Source organism: Mesocricetus auratus, unplaced genomic scaffold (genome assembly GCF_017639785.1).
Source record: "Mesocricetus auratus isolate SY011 unplaced genomic scaffold, BCM_Maur_2.0 Super-Scaffold_100043, whole genome shotgun sequence".
NCBI classification, from domain to species: domain Eukaryota; kingdom Metazoa; phylum Chordata; class Mammalia; order Rodentia; family Cricetidae; genus Mesocricetus; species Mesocricetus auratus.
This window is the reverse complement of record NW_024429220.1, coordinates 7524395-7551333: the sequence shown is the minus strand read 5'-3', so window position 1 is coordinate 7551333 and position 26939 is coordinate 7524395. Positions and strand designations below refer to the sequence as shown.

Genomic DNA, 26939 nt, shown 5'->3' with positions numbered 1-26939 from the left:
AAAGTGCATACAGAGATTACAACAATTCTAAAGACAAAAATAAAAATGGTCCTGCTTTGTGGTCCCAACAACAAACTTAAAAGTCTATGATAAATATGGGCTCCGATGTGCTGTTTTATAAGTACTTTAGATTAGGTATAGCCGGGCGTGGGTGGCGCACGCCTTTAATCCCAGCACTTGGGAGGCAGAGGCAGGTGGATCTCTGTGAGTTCGAGGCCAGCCTGGTCTACAGAGTGAGTTCCAGGACAGCCTCCAAAACAATACAGAGAAACCCTGTCTCGAAAAACCAAAACAAAACAAAACAAAAGTTGTCTAGATTAGGTATAGTCATACAGAAAGTCGAGTTCTTTTGAAATCTTCAAAAATAAAAAAGTTCCCATTATGCATCAAATGGTGTTTGTTACGGTTTAACATTTCTGTGAAACGCGTTGTTGAATTACTTGTTATCCAAGCATAGCATTTATCATCAAGGACTTTCACTGTCCATCTTCTTCAACTTCTACTCTTTCTTGACCATTCTTCACAATTCTCTTTATAGTGATTTTTTTGCCATTAGCTCTCTTAGTAGAAGCTGATATTGGTTTGAAGTTTTACTTTCCACTGCCACCGAATGATGCTGAAGAGAATGAAGTGAGACCCCCATGCCCTAGTGACCTGAACAAAGTGAATCTTGTATCAAATGCTGGAAATCCACCTCCAAAAGGAAATTCACTGAAGGCAGAGAAAAACGGCTTCTATTTCCTCGAGAAGCCCTTCGATTCCCAAAACGTCATCAAATGGGTCTCCAAAGAAGTCAAATGAAAATGGGTCCCTTCCACCAAAAAATTCCCTGAAAACATCATCTGGATTCCGGAATGTGAAGCTAACTCAAAAGGACTGACAAAATTACCTCCACCACCATTTAATCCTTCTTTGCCATAGATATCATAGGTGTTCCGCTCTTTTAATCTGGTAACACCTCATGTGCCTCAGCTACTTGTTTGAATTTCCACTCTTCTTTATTGTCAGGATTTTTGTCCGGATGCCATTTAAGTGCCTGTTTCCCAACCGCCTTTTTAATGCCTTCAGGTGAGGCATGTCTCTGCCCGCCCAGGACTTTATAGCAATCCACCGTGTTTAACAGATTGTAGGAATAAATCCTAGGATGCCGTGGCCTGCAAGGGGGATGTTGGGTGGCGGGTCTCCTCACGGCTCTGTATAACTGCACGTCCTTCACAGCTTTTCTAAAGTTTCTAATTCCTGATCATATGTCAGAAGTCAAACACAACATGCTGTCATTCAAGTACTTCTAATACTACTAAAATGCATTGGAGAGATGGTGGTGTCATCTAAAAAAACCATACAACTTCTCTTTAGTTCTTAAATCCATACATTACTTCTGCTTTCTATCATGCACTCCTTATTATTTCCCCTTTTCCAAGGAGTCATGATAATACTGTCTCTTGTACTTTTCATTCAATGTTCCCAATAACCACAGGTAGCTTTAAACACTCGCTTATAAATAAACATAACTAAGATCTTGAGGAAATAGAAACCGAGGTTCCGGCTCGTTTTTCTCTGCTCTTTCATACCATTGTGTAACATATTTAATATTACAGAGCTAACAGGTCGAGGACCTGGGATTAAAAACTATTATAAAGTCCATGTTCTTTATCTTTGGTCTTGAATTTCCAAATACATTTAAATAGGTAAGACCCCTAACGTTTCACACACCATGTAATTCTGACCTGCTAATGGAAAACTGCGGTGACATCCAGCTCAGTGCTGAGGATCACTGTGTCCCAAGTCTTGGCAGAAGCTACTCAGTGTAGTTCCAGACCTTCTCCAGCCTGCAGTGCAGAGCGCTGCCATCTTTTAGATGGGGCACTGCACCTGTTTTCCTCTTTCAAATGAACTAAAAATAAATGTAACCCACACACCTGGGACCGGGCCTGTTCTGTTTCCCTACACACAACTCCGAAATTCTCCTAGAATTTCCTGCCTTTTCGTCAAATGCCTCATTTTTCAACTTCTGTTCCTTCTTTTCTTCGCTTTAATTATTTTCAGCTGTAGCAATGGAAGATTAAGCGGAACGATGTAGTCTTCTTTTCCTCCTTTCTTTTTCTGCATTCACAGCATAAGCTACTCCCACTGCCAACTTTTCTGAGTTCAGCTTTGGGGACTCATTTCTTGGTGCCCTTTGACTGACACTTTCAAGTATTCTAATATTTCTTCTCGAATTGGCTAAGGCAACATTCTGTATGTAGCACATGAAGTGTGCCAACCTAGAGGGTTGACTTCATTCTAACTAATAAAAAAACCAAAACGCAAACCTGAACATAAAACAACCAAGTTGACTAAGTTGCCCAAATATTTAATGAATCTCCTAGAAGATTCAAGGAAATCCTCATTTAATAACTCAGAATCCAACATTTCCCCCATGTTTTAGTTTTATTGTATTTAATCTTTAGCCACAAAAATAGTTAAAAATTCATTGATAGAACTAAAATGAGGACCAGCTAAGAAACACTTGAATATAATTTTAGTTTTTGCAATGGTTGTGAATAAGACTAGATATTAACTAATGGTGGGAAATAAGTTATTTTGTTACTTTGCTTGAAAAGTCTCATAAATAGAAATTAAAGGATAAATTACCATATTTCTTCTTCAAAGCTCCAAATGTCTCTATTGGAAATGTCTGGGAATGCAATATTGTCCTCCCAGAATAGCTGCCTCCTTTTATCCCATCGGAATTGCATTTTTAATTACTGTACTTTTAAATCAAAATATTTTAAAACTAATTAGACATTGTTTTGTTTTAGCTGTTTTTCCAGATGTCTTCTTTGCTTACCAGCCAAATTTAGGAAGCAAATGAGCTTGGCAGGAACTGTGTGTATGGTTTTTTTGTGTGCACCATGTGATAACCATATTGCTGTTTTAAATATGTTTTACTTTTCTTCTGGGATTTTATGTTCTCTGAACCATTTTCATTCCTAACGAAGCTTGATTTTTCTCTGTTTTAAGCAGAGATTTCGTAGGGTTCCAATCTCCTGCACTTTTGATGCTCGTATTAAAATTATTTCCTTCAAAACAAGAAGTCTCTCTGCATTCAATCGCAAGGTTCACTTGTGGCACAGAAGAAATGGTTCTGTCCTATCATGAAACTGGGGCTTTTTTTCAGTTACCTTACAGACAGGCAACAAAGGTAAAGGAGTTTAAGACTATAAAAGATGAAGATAAAAAGATAAGTAAAAGATAAAAGATGATAAAATAGAAGTGTTTATGACTTGTTCTGTTGTAGGTATTGTTTGATGCTCTTTCATACCATTCTTTAAACAGCTCATTAGACATTATTACTACTGCTCTTTTGTAAAGAATGAGAACATTGAGAGTTTTTATCACATGTCCATGTAGTTGAACAATTGGAATCTAGTTTTTAAAACTGTTATAGAGACTGGGAGTGTAGCTCAGTAGCTAGAGTGCCTGTATTCCCTCTCCATGAGCCCTACGTTTGATCTCCAGCACCACAAAAGAGTGAATGGATGAATGAATATTGCTACCAGGCTGATTTACATCTAACATAGTTCATGCATAGTTCATTTCCGCTTCAGGGAAGTATGCCCCAGGTAACACCAGGTGTAGATCCTTTGGTTTTAGGCTGCCCATGGGTGTGGATCATGAATGATCCATGGATCTTTATTCTTGTTAGACTGATAATGGTGATATTTTGTAGAGGAAATACTTTATCATACCAGAAGTCTGGCAGAGCCTTTGATGGGCATAAAATTGACTGATCTGAACACACAACCCCTCATGAAGTTAAGGTTCCAAGATGGCTTGATGTATGTTTTGGGTAGACAACTCTTTGGAGACCATGAAGATAAAACTGTGCAGGGCTTTTTGGGTTTCAAAGACCCTCATCATTTAGGATGTCACTTGATTCTTTTTAAAACTTCTTGAGGCAGGCAGACTGATATTTCCATTATCCCTACATTTTACTTCTTTTTTTTTTTTTTCGGGAAATCCAAGGTTCAATCAGACAAGTGATTTCCAAACTCATAAAGAATGGGGTATTTTAAATGCAGTTATTCTTGATATCACTGGTTAGTGGTTTAAAATAACAAAGACAGTTGTTGTTTACATACATGGCCAAGTGATGAAGTTACAGGAAAATGACAAAAATAATAGTAGCACTGGGCATTTGTAACTTCCTGATTCCCAGTTTCTCTTATTATTGTCCTGCTAAGGTAGGTGGAAATACGGATGGGGACTGGTTTGTGCTAAAAGTCCTCATGAGCACCCAGACTCTGTCATCTAGATGTGCTGCTATGGTGCATGCTAACCAATAAAGTGTCTTGTAACAAGCACCTGTCAAAATCTCCCGCAGTGGCAGCTTTTCCATATTCTGTTTTTTTGTTTTGTTTTGTTTTTTTCACGAGACAGGGTTTCTCTGTATTGTTTTGGAGGCTATCGGTCCAGCCTGGCCTCAAACTCACAGAGATCCGCCTGCCTCTGCCTCCCGAGTGCTGGGATTAAAGGCGTGCGCCACCACGGCCCAGCTCAGCTTTTCCATATTCTGAAGTATCTCTTTCATTTTAATTTTGAACAGCTTCAAAAAGGGAGCTGAGTTTTATGCCCTCTTAATATGAAGTTCTGGTCTCATTCTTGTCCTTGCACTGACAGAAGCAAACTTTGCTTTATGTGATGCACAGGTTTTAAAAGATTATCTGAAAACTGGATTATCACATGATTTAAGTATTGTTAAATAATTAATTCTTTTTCTTTCTTCTTTTATTTTTTTCAAAACAGAGTTTCTGTGTGTAGTCCTGGCTGTCCTGAAACTCACTCTGTAGACCAGGCTGACCTGCCGTTGCCTCCTAAATGCTGAGATTGAAGACATGTGCCACCACTACCTGGCTAAGAACTCTTTTATGAGAAATATTTGCGAGGTTACAATTTTGTAATTTGTTTTATTAAGTCAGAGTAGTCCTTGAAGTTTTATTTATGTAAATGTATATGCATATGTGTGATCAGTAAGAGTATGGTAATACATCTCTCTCAATCATTGCTCTGTGGTCAGCAGCCTTAAGCTATTACACTGATCAGCAGCTACAGGGATGTGGGTGCTTCTTAAAATTGTCCTCTCTTCCTCCTTCCATTTGTCTGGCGGTTTTTAAACTTTTATTATTTATTTATTTATTTATTTATTTATTTATTTATTTATTGGGAGATATGGTAGTCCAGGTTGACTTCAAACTTTCTGTTTAGACAAGAACCATCCTGAAACTCCACGGCCTTTTTCTCCTACTTCCCAAGTGCTGCCATTACAAGCATTTGCCCACATCCGGTCTAGTAAGTACGGTTTTGAAAGCCTTAATGGGTGTCATAACTCTGGAGAGTTAACCGTGCTCCAGAGAATAGCTCTACACTCACAGCCATGCCAGTGATGCAGGTTGAACTCAGTGGAGGGCACTAAAAACAAAGCAAAAACCCACGACAGTGAAAGAACTTAGGCTGATAGAAAGGGAGTAGGAGTGTAGAGATGTGACCAGAATATACTATATACATATGTGATACTGTCAAAGAGCAAATTATTAACTAAAAAGACTTCCCAAAAGTCAGTTAAACTAGCCATTAAGACAATAGTGAGTGCCTCTTGTTGTCAGTGGGTCATCTGAGATCAGTGAATTGACTTTTTTCTTTATCTCCTCCACTGGCTGTAGTGTTATTGTCTTTGTTTGATAAAGACAACATGATTTATAAGACCGAGATGCAGTCATAGTAAGAAATGTATCAAGGGTTACACTGCTTGTAAGTAACAAAGTGTTCAAATCTAGATTTTTGTAAGATAAATCATACAGGAACACAAATATATTGGGAATAGTAATAAATATCTTCCATAACTACTGTAATTCTCAAATATATTTATGAAAATGCTATACAAGTGTTTATTATTTTGATAATTATTTTATAACCCATGTAAGTTGACCTTATAGTCTCATTATTCTTATACAAAATTGGTATACCAGTAATGCATGCATCTGACTTTAACTACCTCAAAGCAAGATTTGTTTAATTTAAAGTTTTTCCATACAATATACCTTGATATGGGATTCCAACAGAGTTCTTAACAAAAATTGAAAAACAATCTTCACCTTCATATGGAAACATGGAAAAACCCAGAGCTAAGACAATCTTGAATAATAAAAGAACTCCTGGTTTCAAGTTGTAATATAATAAGAGTATACAACTGTAATAATGAAAACAGCACAATGTTGTCATTCTGATCAACAGAATTGAATTAGAGACCCAGACATAATGCTACAAACCTACAGACACCTTGTTTTTGACAGAAAAGTGGCATCTTCATCAAATAGAATAGAATTAAAGAAGAATGAAAGCAGATCTATATTTATCACCCTGCACAAAAACACAACTCAGATGGATCTCAGACTTCAACATAAGAAATGATACCATGAACCTGATAGACTAGAAAGTGGGGGATAGGCTTGACCTCACTGCCACAGAAAAGACTCTCTCTCTCTCTCTCTCTCTCTCTCTCTCTCTCTCTCTCTCTTTCTCTCTCTGTCCTTTTACTTCATTTCATTCAATTTTTCCTTCCTTCATTCATTCCTTCCTCCCTCCCTCCCTTCCTTCCTTCTGAGATATGATAGCCTTAGACTCAGGTTCCTTCTGCTTCAGCCTTCTGAGCTCTGGAATTGCAGGTGTGCTAACACGCCTGATTCCTCACTTGCTTTAATAGGAAGAATTTTACTTCTGTAGTCCTTTAATGAGAAAGGTGACCCTTTGGATAATCAGATACTTGAAAAGGAAAGGAATGTTGAAGTGAAGTGAAGTAAATTCATTATTTTGATTAAGTGTCAAAGATTAAAAACCTTTATTTGATAATGTAGAATTTTGAAAAAGATATTTTTCTTCAGCCTACCCAAACCTAGGTTTTATTTTAGTACAGATACATGAATTAGGCAGCTGAAGAAAACAGGATTACATCCATTAGAATCATTCCAGAACCTTGAATGTTGAAGGATATGACTGGGAAATCCCAGTGGGAAAATGGCTACTTCCCCTCAATAAAGGACATTTAATTCTGATGTCCTTTGTGGCTAAGTTAAAATATTCCCTGGGCTCCCTGGGGACTGACAATCCTGATAACTTCATCCTGTGATGGCACAGTTCCGCATGGCCTAGCAGCTTCGGCAGCTGAATAATCTAGTGGAAAAATCCATTATTTGAGGAATTTGATCTTCTTGCTATTTGCCTTCCCCTACAGTTGCAAAAAGAGTACTATCATAGTGACGGGGACATTTTACTCTGTCATCCAAGAGGAGCGGCTTTAGAGGAGCTGGTTTTGAAGTTTATGCCAACCTGGGAGGATTCAAATGAGACACACACATTGAAAACAAAAGACCGTGAAGATGAAATCATCCAGATCTATGTGGATTTCAAAAGTGGTGACTGTCATTTTAAAGCTCCCAAGTAGGAAGGGTTCATCTGATCAGCATACTTTCATGACAATGGACATTTCCCCAAACACAGGATAACTAACTTGTAGTGAAGGCCCCAGAGAGAGCTTATCTTAGAAATTCAGTTTGTCAAGATGCATCAATGCCAAGAATGGAAATTTCAGAGTTAGGAATTTTACATGAAAAATCTTCATTATCTATATACAAGACACTGTGGGAACCATGATAGAGAAAGTCAACATTTCAAATTTAAAAACACAAAAGGGCAATGCACAAAAGGGCAAGGAGATGTGTGTAAACCTTTATTTACCTCAGTCAGATGAGATTAACCACCATTGTCTCATATATTTAAATACTTGGTCTCTATTTGGTGGAACTGTTTGGGAAGGATGAAGAATTGTGACCTTGTTGGAGGAAAAGTGCCCCTTGGGGTAGGGTTTCAAAAGACCCCCCCCTTCCTTTTGTCTTACTCTGACCCCTCCCCTTCCCTTTGTCTCACTCTGACCCCTCCCCTTTCCTTTGTCTCACTCTGTCTCATGATTGTGGGTGATGATGGAGCTCTCAGGTGTTCCTTCCCCTGGCATCAAGGACTCCAACCCTCTAAAACCATAAGCTGAATTTGAATTTAACTTTTTTTTATAAATTACTTTGGTCATGGTGTTTAGTCACAGCAATAGAAAAGTAACTAAAATAGAGAGCTTCCATAAATTACAGGTGTGTGTGCTTTTTAAGTGTGGCTTTGTGAAAAACTAGCTACAAGATCAGAAAATCTCTCTGGTAGGTTCAAGAATTTTCTCTCTGTTCCAATATAGATCATGATTAGTAAAACTGAGCTTGATGACTTTTGTCAAGGGTGTGTCACAGAATAGTTATAGTTTGTTTTCCTTCCTATAGGCAGAGAAAATAATGCTAATTCGGAAAGATTTCCCTAAGGAGAGAGCTTCCTTTTACTGTATCACTGATGTTTTAGGGTAGGGCTTAAAGTTTAGTTTTTACTTATAGAAACATGAACTTGACTTACATTCACCACAAACTCTAGGATCCTAGTTGTTGACTTCAGGAATTGGTTTGCATGAAACTCATCTACAAAGTGATACTGAAGAAGCTGTTGACTTCACTTCTTTGCAGTTTAATTACAGGGGATATTACCACACAACATCTTTCTGTAATCAATTCAAAGTAGAACTTACTTGCTAATCATAGTAGATGAAAAAGTTATGGGCTTGCTTGGATCATATATACTCCAGCCAATGAGTAGTAAATTAGGCTGCTTTGGGGACTCTTTTAGCATTCCATGAGGATGGGGGAAAAGAATTCTGGGTATTTTTTCACTTTATTCACATGTCAATCCCAGCTCCCTCTCCCTTTCCCTCCCCTCCTCCCATGCCCTCTCACCAACTCCCTCCCCAATACCCACTCCTTTCCCCAGTGAGGGTGAGGCCCTCCATAGGGGTGTCCATAGTCTGTCATTTCATCCAGGGCAGGACCTAGACCCTCCCTCAAGAGTCCAGGGTGAGAGTGCATCTATCATTGTGGGATGGGCAGGTCTTTTTTTTTTTGAGGGTATAGGTAACTGTTTATTGTAGATATTACTCACAAGAGAAAACGGGCAATCCAGATGAGTCAAGTAGTTGTCCACTACCGAACCAGAAACCAAAAAGAAAGGGAGAGGCTTTGTTGCTCAGTCTTTTATTCCTTCCTCTGTACATACCTCTAGTTCACTGCCCTATCATGACCACATTTGTATGTATTTCTAGTCATGCCCAAAGTAGGTGTGGTTAGCGGCACGGTGAACCACCCTATCATTACCACATCTTTATGTGCCTCTAGAGTGCTACATGGCTAATGTTGCAGTCCTAAGTTTCCCCCCTACTCCCGCATACTGTTTCTCTTATCCATTCTTTTTTTTTTCCAGTTTAAATTTAGATAAGAAACAAGGTTGCTTCACAAGTCAGTTCCAGGTCCCTCTCCCATTCCCTCCCCTCCTCCCATGCCTTCCCCCCAACCCCTCCCCCCCCCCTATCCCATCATTACCCCAGGGAGGGTGAGGCCCTCCATGGGGGTGTCCATAGTCTGTCATTTCATATAGGGCAGGGCCTAGACCCTTCCCCAAGAGTTCAGGGTGAGAGTGCACCTCACATTGTTCTATGGGAGTCCAAAGTCCGTGTGTATACTTGGGTTGGGTACTGATCTGCTGCCCAAGGCTCAATAGATTACCTAGGCCTCCTCACTGACACCCAGATTCAGGGGGTCTTGATCAGTCCCATGCTGGATTCCCAGGCTGATGCCTGGGATTCAAGAGTTAACCTTTGTCTGGTCAGCTGTTTCTGGGGGTTAAACCAGCCCAGTCTTAATCTCTTTGATCATCAGTCCTCCCTCTCTGTTACTGGCTTTCTTGAGTTCAGCTCAAGGGCAGGTCTTTAATGAAGACAAAGTATTTATTAAAAAGTGACAGATAAAAGTACTTCTCTACTTTGAAAATTTCTGACACTTTAAAGTCAGGGGCCCACCCTTGGTAAAGACAGAACTAGTGCCTTTAAAGATTTTAGGAGATTTGGGCTGAAACAGGCCTAGCTGTGGTTCAGGTTATGTAGACCAGAGTCAGGTTAAACTTTGACATTAGAAAGACCAGTGAGGTACCAAACCTGGCTGGTGCTTTGAGCACCAAGCAATGTCCTGGAGGTGGAAAGTGACACCATTTGTAAAGAGAAGCTTTTTCCTTGCTAGCCGCTTTGGTTTATCCCCCGCCAGCAGCCTGGGCTCTGCCGCATTATAGCCCCCAAATAAACACACAGGAGGCTATATTAATTATGAAGCTGTTGGCCTTGCTTGTTTCTTACTGGCTAGCTCTGACTTAAGTAATTACCCCATAATTGTTAATCTAAGTATGTTTCTTGCCAGAGAATAGTTCCGGGCTTCCTACCCCCATGGCGTTACATGTTGACTCTCTTGTGTTTCTCCTTCCCAGAATCCTCTTGGACTCCTAGTCCCACCTATTTAGATTCCTATTGGCTCAACAGTGCTTTATTGACATAAGACTTCCCCAACAGTAATCAGAGTTTATGGTAGCAATACAGTCTGTGGGACAGCAGATGCCCAGATCTTGTACCCCTCTGAGAAGGCTTTCCCCAGTATTTTTCCTGGAAGCCAACTGACTGATTCACAATTAATGAGCTCCTGACACTGCCTAGAAGAGAAGCTTCATGAGCATAGGGCATCATGGATGTTGTTCACTGATGAGTGTGTAGCACCTGGAATATATTTGGTCCATGCAGATACTCAGCACCAGTTTGTTGATAGGATAAAACAAAGACAAATTAGATCTTTAAGAGGAACTTTTTTTATTGAATGAGATAGCTTAGTCATCAGTGAGGGAAGGCTACTAACTTTCTTGTCAAAGCTACTCTGTCTCTCTTCCCTTCTCCCAGCAGACTCTGATTAATCTCCCAAGAGAATAGACCTTGTATGAGAGATCTCTGCAACTATAAGGAGAGACATTAACAGTGATTATGTGTTGAACCAACAAGTAGAGACAGGAACAGGGCTGAGGGTATCTGGTTAAAAATAGGAAATATTAGAAAATAGTTCAGGAACTGGCTCCAAGTTGGAAAAAGGAGACCTGAAGCAATTCATTAGTTAGTTCTTCCACCACATAAGGACAATTTTACTTCATCCAGAGACTGCTATGTGATTAAATAGGACATTATAGATGGGTGTACTCAGCAGAATGCCTGCTCAAAAGTAGTTGCCTAATACTCTTATGTAGCTATGACTATTCAAAACCCGAAGGAGCAACAGTATCTGTGTACTTTGATTTCCTTATCTATAAAATGATGGTCACTCCATAAGAGGGCCCAATGAATTCTGAATGACATGGTCTACTGGGTTCCTGTTGAATCTGGAGGGTCTCTAATCTTGCCTTTGCTGTGAGCTAAATGACCCGGTCAGTCTGTGGTACACTAGCATTTTGACAATAGAAAAGCTAAAAGATAAAGATCTTGTCTGTGTAACCCATCACATCACACTGAATACAAAATGAGACAATACTTTAGAAAATAGTTTGTAGAAATGAAAAGCATTTTAGCACATTAGGATTTTTGTCATAGTTGTCACTAGCTTTAAAATGCTGTTCTCCTAGCCCTGGTGACAACCTGACTGAGCAGCAGAACTTGGGTTGCAATGGTCTTCTAGTCACAGTCCAGGGATTATCCCAGAGTTATGGAACATCTAGAGAATTGATTCCCTTGCTCCTGAGGAGTTGGTTCTCCACAGAGTGGAGCTCAGAATCTCAATGAATGTTTGTGGAATGGAAATGATGAAAGACACATTCTTCAGAAGTAGCCAGCTCAGAAAGTTGTTTGTTTTGTTTGTTTGTTTGGTTGGTTGGTTGGTTGGTTTTGGTTTCTCAAGACAAGGTTTCTCTGGCTGTCTTGGATCTTGCTTTGTAGACCAGGCTGGCCTTGAACACAGAGATCTGTCTGCTGTGTCACCCAAGTGCTAGAATTAAAGGCATGTGCTACCACTGCCTGGCAGAAAGTTCTTTTAAAAGTGAGCAGTATTATAACAATAAAGTCTGCTTAGAAATCCTGATGACTGTGAATTTGGAGCCCTGCTCTGCTCCTCTTTGTGGCACTGGGTGGCTAGTGGCCTCAGACACCGCACTGGGAGCAATGGGGCAGCATTTCTTGCCAAAGCTTCTGGTGCAGGTGGTGAAGATGTAGGATGTCGAGTCAGCAGGGCTGGTCATGGAAGGAGTCGCAAAGTTAGGGAGTCGTTTGTGGTGTCTGGAGGTGAGAAACCTGGAACTTTTACCAAGTTTTAAAGGAGAACAGCCCAACTACGCCTTCTGGCCCAGACTTGACTACCAAGTCTCACATGAGCTACTGGTGATATGTGTTTGGCAGAGGCACTTTGGTTGATTGGATAGGAAAACAGGAGAAACCAGGCACCCTGAGCTCTGTATACCACTGCGGTCATGAAGACAGCATCCCCGGCTTAGGCCTCTCTAGGAAGTTTCCCTAATACCTGGTGTATATTTGTGTCTTCCTCAATTGTATCTGAGTGTGAACTATCTGATATTTCCCTTTTTAGACAGTGTCCCACTCTTTTTTTATTCCTAGAGCTGTGCACAGTCAGAAGTATTCACTCAGTGCTGGTTGAATGGATTAGGAAGGGATAGCTAGATGCTAGGGCTTCGAGGATTGAAGACAATAGATGAAGGAAAGGCATTGCTGAGGAAATTGGGCACAAGAGAAGCACTGTTTGATTATCCGTCCTCAGGACCTGACGGGACTGTAGTCACAGAAGAGTCAAGGGCAAGGTTAATTCAGCAGGGACCTTGGAGCTGCTGCTGAGCCCATGGTGGCAGGCTTTGGCAGCTCTAAGTAACTTAGAGTGAAATGCAAATCCAGTTCATAAAGGGAGGAAGGGGAGAGGAGAGGAGGGGAGGGGAGGGGAGAGGAGGGAAGGGAAGGGAAGCCAGATAAAGGGTCTAATCAGATACTCAAAAGGAAATGTGGCAAGATTGACATTGAGCTAGAGTTGATAGGCAAAATCTTCATGGAAAGCCAAATGCTATCCTTGTGACCCTCAGGCAGATTAAGGCCTGACCACTGAAAGGTCATTGGAAGCTGGTGGGGACAGGCAGGTGCAGGAGGCATCCATTGCTTCCTGGGATACAGAGGTCATTCTTGATATTTGGCAGAGACCTGAGGAAGGGCAACAAAGGATGGAATCATAGAGATGTTCAGGCTTAGAAATACATCACACAGAACAGTCCCTTCCACACAGTGGGCTCCCCATAAAAGCTTGTCCAGTAAATGATAAAATGGCATATTCTTCATGGTCCTCCGACAAAAGCGGCAAGGTTGCCACGCACCTTCAAGGTTATGACTACAGCATTTTTGTTGCTGGGAGCTCTGCTGGGAGCTCCATGGCATTTTCAAAGAGAAATTTCCACTCATTGTGAAAGGCAGCAGGAAGTCAATTTCTAAGGGTTCGTGCCCGTAGAACAACTCCACTTCACAGAGTCGGCAGAGATTCTGAAGATTTCCCCAAAACGTAGGCCTTATAAGGGTGAGGCTGCCCCATTGGGTATGAATTTGTCACGTGTCATGCAGATAACAGTCACAGGTCCTAGTAAGTGTACATATATTCTTTTCTAATTTTTTAAACAAAAGCCCACTGTTGAATGTTTGTCAGGATATCAAAGCCTTCCAGAAATAGTGTGATACTCTCTATACAATAAGGCTTAAGAAAGGAAAACATGAAAAATGACACTCTTTTGGAGGGTTAGATCATCTCTTCCTTTTACATGATACCTTATGACTTTTATTTTTCCTAAAATCTAAATGAGGCAGTGGGTGTGTAATGTCTGTGTTCTGAGATATCATTGAGAGGGACATTTTGTTAAACATGTGTCTTAGTCAGGGTTTCTATTGCTGCGATGAAACACCTGACCAAAAAGCAAGTTGGGGAGGAAAGGGTTTATTTGACTTATACATCAGCATTGCTTTCATCACTGAAGAAGGTTAGGACAGAAACTCAAGCAGGGCAGGATCCCGCCCGGCAGAAGCAGATGCAGAGGCCATGGAGGGAGCTGCTCACTGGCTTGCTTCCCATGGCTTGCTCAGCCTGCTTTCTTTATTTTCTTGTTTTAAACTTAAATTAGAAACAAGCTTGTTTTACATGTCAATCCCAGTTCCCTCTTCATCCCCTCCCCCCTGTTCCCCACAGACCCCCAATCCCATCCACTTTCTGCTCCCCAGGGAGGGTAAGGCCTTTCATGGGGGGATTTTCAAAGTCTGTAATATCATTTGAAGCAGGGCCTAGGCCCTTCCCTGTGTGTCTAGGTTGAGAGAGTATCCCTCTATGTGGAGTGGGCTCCCAAAGTCCATTTGTACACTAGGGATAAATATTGATCCATTACCAGAGGCCCCATAGATTGCTGAGACCTCCTAACTGACACCCACATTTAGTGGGTCTGGATCAGTCCTATGCTGGTTTTCCAGCTATCAGTCTTGGGTCCATGAACTCCCACTTGTTCAGGTCAGCTGTTTCTGTGGGTTTCTCCAGCCTGGTCTTGAACCCTTTGCTCATCGCTCTTCCCTCTCTGCAACTGGATTCCAGGAGTTCACAGCCTGCTTTCCTATAGAACCCAGGTCCACCAGCCCAGGATAGCACCACCCACAATGTGTTGGGCCCTCCCCCATTAATCACTAATTAAGAAAATGCCTGCAACCTGATATTATGGAGGCATCTTACCTCCTCTTAGATGACTCTCGCTATGTCAATTTGACACAAACTATTAAGCACAACATGTTAAGAAAATAGGCCATCACCAGCACTGAAAGTTTTGAATTCTTGGGTGACAGAGTGACATACAGAACCATCATAAATTCGTGGGCAGTACCTTTAGCAGCTGTGTGATACCCTGATGCAAGAGGAAACCACTAGGGGGTGCTTTGTCGATCACCCCACTGTATCTTCCTAGCCACTATCAAAATGTAGCCAGAATATATTACATACAAGTGTGAAAATGCCAAAGAACCAATTTTGTTCTTTGACAGCTTCACAATTTCTTTATGCATTTCTATATCCTGTTCTCACAGCACCCATAACACATCTTTGCACCTTGCTGGCTTGTACAAGTCTTTCTTCTAGACAAAGATCTCTCTGAGAGATGCAAGATCACATTTTCACCTTCATTTCTTTCTCTCAAGCCCTGACAATTATGACTACGACATACTAAACGCACACACACACACACACACACACACACACACACACACACACACACACACACACGGAGATCAAAGGAATAATTTAAAGTGTTTACCTCTTGACTATTTTACTGCAATAAAAGGGTAATTTCTCTGTCTCTTCATTTTACATTCACATGTGGAAGGTTTCTAATTTAAATCTTTGAGGTGGGAACCAACAGAACACAGCTTTTCAATAGGTACATTTTTGGAGGACTGTTGCAATTGTTCATATGCCTAGAACTGTCAATTGATTTTGTCATCAATAGTTGACTATGGGGTACGAAAGAATTGTTTTACTGGGCTTGGTAAGAAAAGGTTTTATACCCGCCCCTCATCAGCTGCAGCACTCGGGAGAGCGGCCCCTACCCCTCACCTGGGCATCACAGCAGAGCTGGCTCTGAAGGCATAGGTGCGGGAGAGCTGGTCATGAGGACATGAAAGCAGGAGAACTGGCCTTTGCTCATCACTGCAAGGGGTGAACTTGCCAGGACAATGCTGGAGAGCTCACCCTGGCAGTGAGGACGGGGAGAGCAGGCCGGCTGGCCAACCCTGCAACTACCCAGCCCAGAACCAGGGTTATGAGTAGACCCACCTCAACATTCACCCTATCTGTGATCTGCTGGAGCACGTGAAGGGGCTGGTCCTGTAGGCCCAAAGCTGCAGGATCTCCACGACACAGGACAGCAACAGAGGAGTCCCAGTGAGAGCCCAGCATCCATAGTGTAAAAGAAGCCAGAGGCCTCGAACCAGACCAATGACTCTTGGCAATGAACACTTGCAAGTAAAGATGAATGGACAAAGGCTTTACTGTGTGATTCACTGTGTTATACTACAGCTTCCATAATGATAATTGATTTTTTCCTCTTCAGTTTTATTTTATTTTATTTTATTTTATTTGGAGGGAGTTGCAAGGGCAAGGCCTGGGAAATGAATAAGAACGTTGAAAACAAAACCTTTCTAGCATTTCACAGAGAAGACACACAGCTGTTTACTAAGTCAACAAATTTTATTTTTATAGTTACTACACTATTGTAGCTGCCTTCTATGAAAATGTAGCCAGTATTCAATGCTGGTTGTGGAGTATGAAGGATTCCCTCGTATTGGAAGATTACCATACACAGGATAGGGATGTTGTAGGTTATTTTTAATGGGGAGAAATCACACGAGAAACCTGTAACCCAGGGTCAGTGCCTGAGCATCCAGTCTCAGCTGCTCTCTGACACCCCCAGAGAGAGCTCCCCTCTCTCTCCTCAGGCCTGTGTCCCACTCGCCCCATATGCACGGGCATGGTCAGGGCCACAGGTACCTAGTAAGATCTGTCCCTACACTTTCACCCTTTGGAAATCATTGAAAAAGCATTGAAACTAACTTCATTTAAAAGAAAAACACCCATACCTCTCTAACTTTAGGAAAGGAAAATCAGGGAATATGATAGAGAGTAGAAAAATATATTTAGCAGCAAACTTCCTATTTTATAACACTCTGTGTAGTCCGACATTTTTGAGGAATTGATATAATTGATAGACTGCATTATCCCTTCACTTAAAATGATGGCGAAAGAGAGGACACAGGTCCAGCCCGCCACCATGCCCGCACCACTGGCATGAGCGATTATGTGCTGGGGAGATGGGAAAGAAGGAGAAACAGAGCGGTTTGCACACTAGGGAGACAGGCAGCACAGATGGCAGTGGGAAACGCCCTAACACGAGAGGCCTGAGCTGCCAACTCAGGCCGTGGTGATGTGTAGGCTCATGTTGCCTCCCCGGGCCCTACAATTGCAGGGATATGTGTTGATGTCTGCGGCCTGTGTTGCCACCAAAGGCCATGTTGACGTGGTGGTCTGGGCTGCCATCTGAGGACATGTTGATGACCCAGTGAAGTGCTGAGCTGGCCCCGCCTCTCACCTACCACTACATGGTGGCATCGGCAGGTGAAGTAGTCGGGGAGAGCTGCCCTGTCCCTCACCTGGGCAGCCAGGGGAGCTGGTCCTGGTGGCACGCGTGTGTGAGAGCTGGCAGCCTGACCAACTCAGCTCTTTGAGTTGGCCTACCCCAGCATCTACCCCACCTATGACGTCCTGGAGTGAGTGAAGGGGCCAGTCCTGCATAACCAAAGCTGCAGGGCCTGCGTGACTCCGGGCTACAGCAAGATATCCAGGAAGAGTCCCAGTGAGGGTCCAGTTCCGACGGCCTAGAGCCCGACCAAGGACACATGGAAACAAACATTTGAGGGTAAAGTCATTTGGACAAAAGGATGTACTGTGTGACACACTGACACACCACAGCTTCCATGACAAGATGTTTTCATTTATTTTTTTATTTTCTATAGGGGGAGGTTACAAGATTGGAGGGCAGATATGGAGGGACTGCGAAATGAGTGGAGGTGGGGTGGGTAATGAGAAAATCACAAAGAGTCAATAAAATTATGGAAAAAACTATGGAGGAAGAAATGAAAGGGTTGAATATTGGTGACATTGGAGAGTAGAAGTGTGTGTGTGTGTGTGTGTGTGTGTTTGTTTTAAACGTGAAAATGAGTGAAACGGGTATAAGAATAAATAACATCCTATCTCTTTTTACTCGATTTCCCAATTACACTTATCTCTTCTCTTTTATTCTACCAGAATTGCCTGATCCTTAAGTTTCCCCTAAGCTCTAATTTCTACATACTTTCTGCTATTTCTTCCTTCTGAATGAACATAAATGAATTTTATATTCATGGTTCACTTTCTTCACAATTTGTGCACACTGATAATCCTACTTCAGACTCTCATTCTATTCACTTTTCATTTAATTTTCAACTGACTGACCCTCTTCATCTGTAATTACTACAAAAAAAGCTTTGGATGTATTTAATTCTTCTCATCAACTGCACTAACTTTAAGGTGATTTGATTAATTTGCCAAGGCACTGGTAGATACAGGCTTTCACAACTTGATGAATTTATGCATTAATTATTTTGCAGTAACTAGATCTAACAGATGAATGAAATCCTTGGAGACCAGATTTTCAAATTCTGATTATTTCGGAGTAATATTTTAAATAAATTTATTAAGCTTTCAAAAGCATATTTTAAATTATTTCCCCCAGAATTTCAAGCAGAACATTCCTCTACATTTCCATATAGTCTTGGTTCAATGACTTCATTTCCATAGGGCTTGTATATTTCCAACACTTGATAAACATTTGTCTTTTGGGGAAATGCAAGGAGCCTGGGGTGGGAAGAGTTGTCAAAGAATAATTGTAGAACAATACAGCCTTCACAAGCCTACTCCATGCAAAGGCTCCTGTTCTCTTTGACACAGATGTGGGACAAAGCTGGGAGCTCGAGGGAGGAGTGGAAAATGGAGAGGAGGGTGGAACAGAGAGGTGGTGATTTGTTCTACTTTCCTTATGGGCTGTAGCATCTTAGTGACCATATGAAAATACTGAGGAGGATGATATGTGATGTTTGCTCTTGATAACTATTAACTTCCTCCTTTGATGGAACAAAGAATTGGTCAGAAGGCTTTTTTTAGTATTAGCCATCTCTGCAGTTTAAGTGACACCTGTGAGATTCCCAGGTACCATGAAAAGTTGTGCTAGATCATATACAGAGGGCAGATAGTAGAAGGAGGAAATGAAGGTTAGGTGTTGAGAGGAGAGAGGATGAGAGAGGAGAGTGTTGATGATGGCAAAGAACCACAGGGCCTACAAGATAGAGGTACCACAGTGAAACAGAATATATCCCTCATGTATTTGCGTGAGATTTTCATGTATAAATTATACATGTACATACAAACAAAAACACCATGCAATCATTGCCATCCATGCTGTTCTATTTAACACTTATGACTGACTCAGGTTTCTCCAGTTTGCTAACTCCTACATTGATTTCTGCTTATTTTGTGGCCCACTATCACCCATGAGTTCTTATTATAAGACTTCTTAATGATTCTTTCATTTTGATGACTTTTGGGCACTACTCTTCAAATTTTTTCCAAAACTAAACGATGGGGGAAGTCTTCTGTACATGTTTCTCTTATTGGTTGATGGATAAAACACTGTTGGTCAACAGGGAAGCAAGATAGGTGGGACTAGGAGATAAGGAGGATTCTGGGAAATGTGGTAGGAGTCACCATGTGATCCCAGGAAGAGAGGACACATGATGCTGCTTCCTCGGTAAGAAAAGACCTTATAAAAATATATGCTAGTAATTGTGGTTTAATAATTAAGTCAGAGCTAGCCATTAAGAAAACATAGCAAATGGCCAACAGCTTCATAATTAATATAGTGTCCTGCGTGTTCATTTGGGACTGACATGGCTCTGGGACCAGGCTGGCAGGGAGAATCACATTACAACTAAATATACACCTACCTTTTGACCCATGTCTTAGCTTTTTACTTCAGGGAAATTTGGTATATTCACAAGAATGTGCACAATATCTTTATCTATGAAAGTATAAACTGTATATAACCTACATGATCATGAGTATTACTATGCATGCATCAACTTGGATGAATCTTATAAACACGATAGAAGGAAGCTTTATACAAAATAGTGACATTCAGTTAATACAAAGTTTTACATCATGTCAAACTAATCTGTAGAAAAATAAGAGAAGTGGTAGCTTTGTGAATGTTGAGGTGGGGAATCTAGTATGATAGATATTTACAGGTATTTGTGGTACTGAGGTATATACATTTTTCAAGACTCATTGTCTGGAATGGTTAAGACTCATACATTCATTATATATATATATATATATATATTCATACATATAAAAGAAAATGCTGAGTCCCAGTTAATTGTACAAATGCTGAAGTGGTGAAGCATGAAGGTCACTGCCTCTAACTCACTTTGACATATAAAAGAAGTAAGATAAATTGGTGGGTGATAGATGATGGATGTGTGATGAGAGACAAACTTGTCAACTACAATCTAGATGGTAAGTACATAGTTCCAAGTCTCTCGGCCTTTCTTGTGTTTGATAATTTTCACAATGAAATGCCTGGGAAAAGGGAAGACTAGCATGTACTTCAGCTGACACTTGTGATAGGCTATACTCCTGGACCTTCACAAAGAGTGAATTACCGATAATTTACATACATGAGCATTCAGGAGGGAACTGAATTGTCAGCCTGAAGGAATTTTCTATGAAAACGTTCTTAGATCTTATTTTGACTAAAGATGATTTGTAACACAGTTGACTCTGAGTCTGCTAGTTGAAGCAGGTGGTTCCTGGCAAGCAGCCGCCATCCTGTTTTGCTTTAGGTGCACAGGTGGGAGGACTGAGGACTAAACACCAGGAAAGTCAAGGCAAGGTTAGGAGTGAAAGAGAAGGCTATAACATGAGATGGAACAACGCAGTAGAATACCAACAGAACATTTCCATGCTCTAATGTATTTTTCAAAGGACTCATTGCCCAACCCTCAATAATGCTTGCAGAGCCCACAGGTGAGGGTAGTGAACTAGCTATGCTTGAAAAGCCTTAAGTAGGAGTATGGCATCAAAAGGCTAAGCCTCTCCTTTCTGGACAGGAAGCACCAGTGTTCAAATCCTTGCCAAGGGGATGGGAAGTGACCAAGACACATGTCGAATCAAGCCCATAAAGAGCATCTCAGTGAGGGTGGGGTGGGGTGGGGGAGGGGTGGGGTGGGAGTGGGGGAGGGGGTGGTTGTTGAGAATCACCCATGTTGCAGGAAGCCTTTCAGAATGAGTCTATAATTATGAATTCTAAAACATAAATCACAAGTCCCAAAATCTTGTTCCTGGAAATGTTTGTGGCCCATAACTTTTTCTTAACACATGGGACAAAAACAAAAACAAAACACTCCCCCCCCAAACAAACAAACAAACAAACAAAAACCCAAGCAACACAAGTGACTTGGAGAGACTATCTTAAATAATGTTCTCTATCACATTTCTTTATCAACAATACAATTTCCCTGATAGTCTATATGTGCCACAACAAAAGATGATGGACTGACAGAATTTCCATCTAGAATTTGTTTTTTCCTTCTCAGAGAAACAGAGCCAGGTATATTTTTCTCACTTTCCTATGGTCGAGGGGCCGATGAGAGCGTGTGTGTCTGTGGGAACATATTAAGCACTGACTAAAGACAGAGTGTGGAACTTTGTGCAGATGAGCATAGGGCTTGTTTTATAGAAAGCACAAGATATAAGAGGGTGACCACTTATGACCACTTACACCAAAGCTCTGTGTCCCTCACATTATGAAGAATGAAATCTATCTTCTGATTGATTACTGGCATATGTAGAGGGCATGAGCTTTAAAATTTTTATTACTTTAGATGCATGTTGTTTGTTTTGCCTTCATGTATTTCTGTGTACCGCGTGCATTTAGTGCCAGAGGAGTACAGAAGAAGACATTGCAAACCCCCCACGTGGGGGCTGGCAATTGAGCCCCAGTCCTCCAGAAGAGTAGCCAGTGCTCTTAGCTTCTGAGCCATGTCTCTGATCCTAGAAGATATAGTTTATGAGACAAGGGAATTCCTGCCCGATAATGAGTATCAGTGTGATACAAAGTACCTCTCACAGTTTAAACCCTTCACATGAAATAAGTATCTGTTCTGTTCAGGGGAAATGCATAGACATGCATCTGTACACACATGTTATACATATGCATTTATATAAAAACAAGCCAGCTAATCATACTTTTGCTATGGCTTGCTGCTGGTCTCCTGGCCATGGGGAGCCTCACACCCACAGGTTGGTGATTATCAGGCCAATCATGGTAAAAGCTTTCTTTTACTGACACCTGTCATGTTAAGCCCCACATCAATTGTAGATATTATAAGTAATTGATATCTAAGTAAGCCAAATGAAAACTTTATCAAGGGAAGGTTTCTTGTACACTTTTATGGGTTCTAATAAGATGTTGAGTTAAGTCTTTGATTAAGACGTATGTTTTAGCATTATTTAATGAGCATAAACAAGGTATCAAACACAATGCCTGGTGCAGATGATGTGTTTGGTGAACATTTGCTGAATGAAATTCAACAGTTCTTTCTAAAGCTTTTATGAAGTAGACAATGTAAATGCCAAGTGGTTCTATTTTAAGCGTAGAACCAGATGAAATACTCAACTTTGTTCACGTAGTTAATTTTGTGTTTCCAAGGTCCTGTCACATAGAAGATGTTTTGTAGAACCAATTACCACAGCATTGCCTGTGAATTTAGGACTGGGTGTCTTCTGGTACAGCCTGGTGACTGGGGTGCTGCAGGCCCTGCTTCTTCCTCTAAGAGGAAACTGGAACAAAGATATCCTGTCATTTTAATGTGATTGTTTAAAACAAAGACCACCTTTTACCCAGGAAATCATGAGGATAGCCAAAACTGAGCCTCCTTCTACCCTTAAAGGGACTTCAAAAGCCATACCTCAGACTGTCAGAAAGTCTTTTTCAAGGGTAAGCTTCATACAAAATATTCTATCTTTGATAAGAAGTTAGGTACTTCTAACAAAAATAGGTTCTTCAAATAAAAAGCCAATGGTCATGATTTTAGGTGATTAAATGTGTAAGACAAGAAAATATGTAATTTGCATCTACATTTCCTACTTGCTTGGTTAGATGCCTAAAATAAGAGAATCTATAAATATGGCTCATATAAGTTTTTGTTTGTTTCTCTCTGTAGCTTTGAGCCTTTCATGGAACTGTCTCTGTAGACCAAGCTGGCCTCGAGCTCACAGAGATCTGCCTGCTGGGATTAAAAGCGTGAACCACCTCTGCCCTTATATAAGTTTTTTTGTTGCTGTTGTGTGTGTGTGTGTGTGTGTGTGTGTGTGTGTGTTTGTGTGTGTGTGTGTGAGAGACACAGGAGTGTTCATATACTTTAGAGTTGGATCTTAAATGTCCCCAGCGGTCCATGTAAGGAAGGCTTGGTCTCCAGCCCATGAAGATGGTTGACTCTTCAGGAGGCTGGGCTAGTGAAGGGAAGTTTGGGCATTAGTGACATATCCTTGAGGAGCTGTTGGAAGCCCAGTCCCCACTCCTCTCTGTTCCCTGGCTATATTTCTGTGATGTATGTGCAGCCATAGTCCTGAAGAAACATAACAAAACAGCCATGAGTTAAAACAAATCCCCCCTTCAGTTGGCTATCTTTGAAATGTATTACAATAATGGAGAGATGACTAACACAACAAGGAAATGAAGGCCTTGGGAAATGGCTACAATTCAGCATCTGTCACACTAGACATGACAAACGGAAAAGCACAATACAATAAAAGTGTGTAAGCTAAGGGCTCTGCCTCGGGGAGATTTAGCCAGAGGCCTAGTATTCAGATTCTCTCGTTACAGGTTAAATTCTCCTCTGAGAACACGGAAAACACCTCTCACAGGGATATCTGCTTCAGAGCAACGTCGAAGAGGCTTCTTGCACTCTTTTCTAGCCATTCTCAGCTTCAAATGCTCAATGTGTCAAGCTGTAAATCCCAAATCCCATCAAACGTGGTTTCATGACAAACACATGGTTTAAAGAGGAGCCAGGTAAGTTAATCGATGCCTTTACATAGCCACACATCTGACCACCATATCTCCGTGACCAGGGTCTTCGGTCATTTCCGGGTAAAGGAGTGTTGTTTCTCTGGCTTGATAGCCCCTTTATTTCACTGCCTAAATACTGCAGAAGGACACATCCATGGAAAATTTCCCTCACCTCACACTTGCCTAAATTGCCCATTTCTGGTACGTTCTATTCAGAGCAGAGAGTAGATTTTCACTAATAAAAGAATACCATTCAGAAATATAATCAGAAGTTTTCTGGCACAGCCAAAGTGGTATAACAACTCTGAATTTAAATGTTTTAATGGTTTGTCTTACATGAGGAGCATAATAATGTAGCAAGCAAGGCTGGCTTCCAGAGCAGGGGGAATAGATAATCCAATGTGCAGTTACTGGACAGAGGGAAATTTGCTGAAAAGGTTAAAATATCTGAGAACCTTCATAGCAAACAAATTACACGTGGTCCTGTAGTGAAATTCAGTGGTCCCAAATCAAGTCTCTGTAAACACAAAGTTACAGTACAAAGCAGAAGGAAATGAATATTTTCCTCTCACACATCAAGATAACTCTAAATTGCAGCTACAGTGTTCATTGTAAAACAAACTCAACTTGGCATGACTACAAGGAAAAGTGCTGGGAAGTGATCAATGCCAGGTGACTGAGTTATGGGACAAGATGCAGAGTATGTGGGGCCTAGGCAGACCCGCCACAGGGGAGATGCTCAGGGACGGGATGCAGTCAAGGATGCGAGAGTGGGAGTCCCAGTGTTACTTAACATTTCTTCATGCCGGGCCTTGGTGGCGCACGCCTTTAATCCCAGCACTCGGGAGGCAGAGGCAGGCGGATCTCTGTGAGTTCGAGGCCAGGCTGGACCGATAGCCCCCAAAACAATACAGATAAACCCTGTCTCATAAAAACCAAAAAAAAAAAAACATTTCTTCACATTTACTTATTAGGGAAACTAAGGTGCATGGAGGCTTCAGGCCTGACCTTAGAGCTTCCATGAGTGGTGTGTTTAAAATAAAACAATTTGTAGGTGTTGTGAATATTTCATCAACCGGAACAACCTGAGAAAATCCAATTTGTGTAAGCAGTTCTCTCACTAAATGCAAAGAAATCTTGAACTCTTGCATCTATTTTCATTGCTATTTCTGGACTGAAGGTGATGCTAATTGCTCCTGGATAATATTAGTCAGGTGCTTGTGATTCTTGGCTCTGAACTGTTTAAACTCCCAAGGATGACTGAGCTTTCTAAAACAGGTCTGACAGTGCTATTGTCCCCACCTGGCTTTGCCACCCGAGTCTGACTCAGGTAAAAGTAACCTCCTAAGACAAGGGTCAGCACAAGTTTCAGGGATGGGGCTTCTAGTGTGAATGACTTGCATGTAGCACACAGACAGGGTGCTGTGCTAGGAGCTCATAAATCTTTGTTGGATGACAAACCACAGACCTTCTAACAAGTTGTACAACCTACTACCATTGCTCTTGCACAATGCTGAGGACTCACATATGAAGAGATTATGTGATGGGATAAGTCATAACACACTCTACTTGGCAGGATTCAGTAGCTGAAAGTGACAAAAGTTACATTTTCCCTTTGTGTTTGAGTCAGGGTATCATGTAGCACAGGCTGACCTCAAACTCAGCATGTGGCTGAGGAAGACCCTGAATTTGTAAGCCTCCTATCTCCACCTCCTAAGTGAATGAGATTATAGGAATGTATACCAGGCCTGGTGGTCTCAGATTAGTCTCTCTGGGTGAAGGTAAGGATGTTTCTCCAGGGCAGAATTCCGGTGAGCTGCCCAAGTCAGCAGCAGCAGCCCAGAGGTAGACATTGGAGTCTTTCTTCACCGATAGATCTCAAATACTTTCGTTGACATCAAATATTCTTTGACATCAGTTAAAGCCCAGTTGGCATCAGAACAAAAGAGGTTTGAGCTCTTATTTTTCACTCTGTTCAGAATCGCAGATCAAATTTAGACCCTGAAACGAGGGACTCAGGAGAAAAGGAGGCCAGAAGAGGGGCACAATGAAGAACCAGATTTCCTTGTACCAAACCCATCTTAACATGACTATTACGGTGTCGGGGAGTTTTGTGGATTGTATCCAACGCTCTGTGCCCTTGGTCACATCTTGCCCAAATTCTAGAACCATGCTTTCTCTGTCCATCCTATTTGCTGGTTTATCTGAAATCATCACTGCCCTCTCAACTCTCTTCCCAGTAATCTGTTTCCCTGTAGGTATCAACCATTTTCTTTCCCCCTTCCCCCAACCAGACTTTCCAATGCATCCCCACTTCTTCTGTTCCCTAGGTGCTCAGGTTCTGCCCACTGCAATGGGGTCTTTCCTGTCGCCTCGCCACTCCTATCAATAGCGCCTTGACACTGGCTGACATCTAATTGGTTCTCTCCTCTTCTTCAAAACCCTGGGCCTCCCTGGTGGACTTGAAACTGGCAATGATTCTTTCTGTCCCAGACTGCTTTACCTCCCTGCAAGTCTCCTGGCTTCTCCCAGTCTCTCTTACACTTTCTCTCTTTTTCATTTGCTTTGTGAAATAGAGTTTTTGGTGTATATCTCTGGTTGGCCTGGAACCAACTGTTTAGCCCAGGCTTGCAATGGTCATCTTGTTCTGCCTCCCGCGTGCTGACTGAGATTAAAGCTGGATAACCCTTTTCCCATTTCGTTTCTCTCTCTGCCTCACCCTCCTTTCCTCCCTCTCCCTTTTCTCTTCCCTTCCTCCCTTATCCTTTTCTCCCCTCCTTGATCTCTTATCTGTTCTTCAAATGTAGGTTGTTCCTAGGGTTTTGCTTACTTTACTTTGAGTCTTTGAAATCTTTCTGGTAATATCACTCACTCAAGTATTTTCAAGAATTACTTAATTACTTAACTTGTCTGTATTTCTAACTGTGTGCTACACGCATATATTTGTGTATTCCTGCATTCAGACACAAATTCTTTATTTTTCCTGTGACTCTCCTTTACTGGCCCTCTGGCCGGACATCATCCCTTCTACCTGATCTTCACACTAGTGTCTAATGCAAATCTTCCTCTTACATGCCAAGGCCAGTTAATCACAAGGTTTTCCTTGACTTTTATGTAGCTCTCAATATCTTCGCCCCTGGTATAGTTCAGACCTGTGTAACCTTTTTAGTTATTTATTGTTAGAGTGTATCCACAACCTCCTCACTATCTCCTTCCTACCAGCTTCGCCTGTT

At 41.5% G+C, this 26939-nt stretch overlaps 1 protein-coding gene and 1 pseudogene across 3 annotated transcripts in view; both read right to left on the bottom strand.

Moving 5' to 3' along the window:
* Lhfpl3 (LHFPL tetraspan subfamily member 3) overlaps nucleotides 1–26939 on the bottom strand; it is a 518223-nt gene that overhangs the window by 263941 nt on the left and 227343 nt on the right. The window lies entirely within an intron of this gene.
* LOC106022011 lies at nucleotides 444–17088 on the bottom strand (annotated as a pseudogene).